Here is a 3,488-nt window from a genome sequence, read left to right as displayed (position 1 = left end):
CCCTTGCTTTATTATTACTATAATTATCCTCGTAATTACCACTATTATTCTTACTTTAAAAACAGATTGAAGACAGAAAAGACTCATTACGTTCACTCGCTTTGGGGTAATTTTTGTCAAACAGAGGCAAAAGCACAAGCAACATTATTTTTAATAAAATGAAAATAATGCCAAATGCTATTTTTCTGGGCAGAACATATTTTCCGTCATGGCTATGCAGTCATCCAGAAGTGGATTTCAAGTAACTTAGGGTACCCATATACCACTTCTCAGCAGCTTCAAAAAACACACAATCCTGGGGAAAATGCATTTGATTTAAGGAAGAGCCAGTAAGTATAATTTGTTCATCCATATACCTGGATTTTTTCTTTTTGAATCCAAATCATCTAAATCTATTTTTTTTGCAGTTGGAGCTAACTTTATTTTCAATTTTATTAAGTTTTATTTGAATAAAACATATTTTAACAAATTTTAATGTTTAAAAGGATAGCTTTGAATTTTAAAAAAATTGTCCCGATTTCTTCTTCCAATGGGATCTTCATGATAAAACCATTGAAGTTGTAGATTCTACTTTTTCTGTGCAGAATAGCTCTTCCCAAAAATAAAAACAGGAGCAGGATATTTATCAGCATCAGCTTCCCAGTCCTCCTGCGGTGATGGGCATTCCATACCAGTTTCCTTTTTGAATCTCATGTTTATATTGGTAGCTCCTTTGAACACATCCAAATCAATTTTATCCTCACAGGATTCAAGATGGGAATTGAATTTTTCCTTGCGAATTCTATGGCGAGCATTGTAGGGACATGTTACCATTCTTTTAGCAATCTTCTCATTGTTCTCCCTGCACTTCACCAAGTGATAAGGGAAGTGGCTGGCTCTGATCTGATGGTTTTTGTCATAGGGACACTGAATCAGAAATTCCGGATCCATGAGGGATGTGGGAAGACTGCTGGGTGGTTGTGCTCCTGCGTGACTCCTGACTCAGCGGTTCACCAGTTGAAGCTTCTCCCAAATCATCTAAATCTAGATCACTAGTAAGAGCTCTACTTAGCAACACTTTTCTGACCAAATCAATAAACACGAGAATGGTGGATGGCGAAGAACCAACCTAATTCTTGCCATTGGTTCTTCTCTTCTTTATAGAACCAAGATTTTTACAGATCTCCATCTTACCACTTTCTAGAATATTTTTGAAGGACCTTTCCTATTTAGACATGTATAATCATTACGTTGGTCCATAGGGTGGGTCCATTTCTTTGGATTGGTCTCATCCATCAACTAGCAACATCCTATTCTTGATTCTGGACATCAGTCCAGTTCAGGAAATCAGTACATGACCAGGAATCCAGTGTTCCTTCCACACATACTGTAGTCAGGTTAATGTATTTCAGTTGTTTTAGTTCTTGTGTCCTGAACCTCCTCCCTGTTCCTTATCACTGTCTTTCTAAATATTATGCTGCTTACTGGGCCCAAAATTTTGGTTACACGATCAATTTAGTAGATTGGGAAAAAACATGGACAACAAATTATAAAATGACCACAGCAATTTCCTACAAAGAGAATCAATTGAAGATGTTCTACCGATGGCATCTTCCTCCAGCAAGATTATCAAAAATGTTTCCAAATTTCCCTGCCAACTGCTGGAAATGCAAATTAAAACCAGGAACTTATTACCACACATGGTGGACCTGCACCTACACCCAAAAATTTTGGAAAATTATTAAAAACTTGATAGACCAAGTCACCTCAATTAACTTACTTTTTAAACCTGAAATCTACTTATTGGGTATATTTAGACAGAAACTTACCCAACCAGAAAAATATCTCATCCTACAGATTATAATGGCCGCAAGAATCTCATACGCACAGTATTGGAAACAAGAAAAAACTCCTCCAATATTAACAATCATTTCTAAGATTATGGAATGTGCGGAGAGGTCAAAAATCACAATGGAGATTCATAATAAAAAAGATTCTGATTACTATAATATGTGGGACAATTGGTATAAATGGATTACTGCAAAAAAATATCTAACTTTCATTTTATAAACTAATAAACTTCTCTTATCTCTCAGTGTTTTGAACTCAAAACACCATTGATCAATAAAACAATTTCAATACCGACACAATAAATAAATAAATAAATAAATAAATAAATAAATAAATAAATAAATAAATAAATAAATACTTTTAAAATGACTATAGCTATCCTCCTGGTTTTCCCTCCCCCTTCTCATTTTAATAAAAGCAGCTGCTATTAGGGGAAGGATAGTCAAAGGATGGAAGAACCATTTAATTCAAAGCCCCTTTAGACTTATCCTGGCAAAATAGAATTAATTTTTAGAAAGTCTTGTTTCCCCTGCCCCGTCTAGTCACTTATAAAAACAAATTTCATTAAAATTAAATGTCATCTCACTTGGTAATTACAAATTACTGTAATTTTTAAGTTTCTCATGTCGGCCACAAATTGAGTCTTGTGGCTGGAATAAGTAGTGTTTTTTTGTCAGCTTTCCAATTGAAGTTCAAAATGTAAGAAGACCAAACAGGATTCCAGACATTAACTATCTACACTGATAGTGCCACCAAAAAAGATTTATGTTCCTGATCAAGGACTTTACTTACTACATGAAGGACTTCTGGGAAGAGATAGTCTATATATTACAAGACTTAAAAACTTATGTTTGGCACATGCCTTGCCAATTTAATCAGGAGATGGTTAAATGAAGGCCACAGAGCTGGCCTTCTCCAGGTCCCGTCAATGAAACAATGTTGTCTGGCGGGCCCAGGGAAAGAGCCTTCTCTGTGGCGGCCCCGTCCCTCTGGAATCAACTCCCCCCCGGAGATCAGGACTGCCCCCACCCTCCTTGCCTTTCGCAAACTCCTTAAAACCCACCTCTGCCGTCAGGCATGGGGAAATTGATTCCCCTGGGCCGTTCCATTTTATGTATGGTTTGTTTGGGATGTATGACTTTTATATTAATTGGTTTTAAACTGTTTTTAATCATTAGATTTGTACTGTATTTTGTTGTTGTGAGTCGCTCCGAGTCTCTGGAGAGGGGCGGCATACAAATCTAATAAATAATAATAATAATGAGAGCAAAAGGAAGAGCAACTAAACCCAGAACCAATTATCCACAGGATCTGGGGCCAACACCCAAGAGAAAAGCATGATGGGAGAGGGAAAACTTGGACAATGTGATCTATGATCATGAGGGAGGGAATCATCAATTCTTTAATTATACTGAAACCACAGGGAATATTTAGAGCTGGTTTAAGGTCAAGATTTCGACTAACGAACCCAACAAATTTATCACTCTGAGAATTTCAGCATTCTCAAAAAAACCTGTTTTATTAAGTACATCATTTTGGCACACTTGAAAACGAGACCAGCTCTAAATATAATTAATGGTTTCAGTATAATTAAAGAATAGATAATTCACTCCTTCATGGTCACAGGTCTCATTCTCCAATTAGGTGTTCTTTTGACG

The 3,488-nt window shown here is 36.3% G+C and overlaps 1 pseudogene; it reads right to left on the bottom strand.

The window, feature by feature from the left end:
- Nucleotides 1-567: 567 nt before the first annotated feature.
- On the bottom strand, nucleotides 568-930 carry LOC139161208 (gametocyte-specific factor 1 pseudogene; annotated as a pseudogene).
- Nucleotides 931-3,488: the final 2,558 nt, after the last annotated feature.

This window comes from Erythrolamprus reginae, chromosome 1 (assembly GCF_031021105.1).
Source record: "Erythrolamprus reginae isolate rEryReg1 chromosome 1, rEryReg1.hap1, whole genome shotgun sequence".
NCBI classification, from domain to species: Eukaryota; Metazoa; Chordata; class Lepidosauria; order Squamata; family Dipsadidae; genus Erythrolamprus; species Erythrolamprus reginae.
This window is presented reverse-complemented; position numbering and strand designations above follow the sequence as displayed.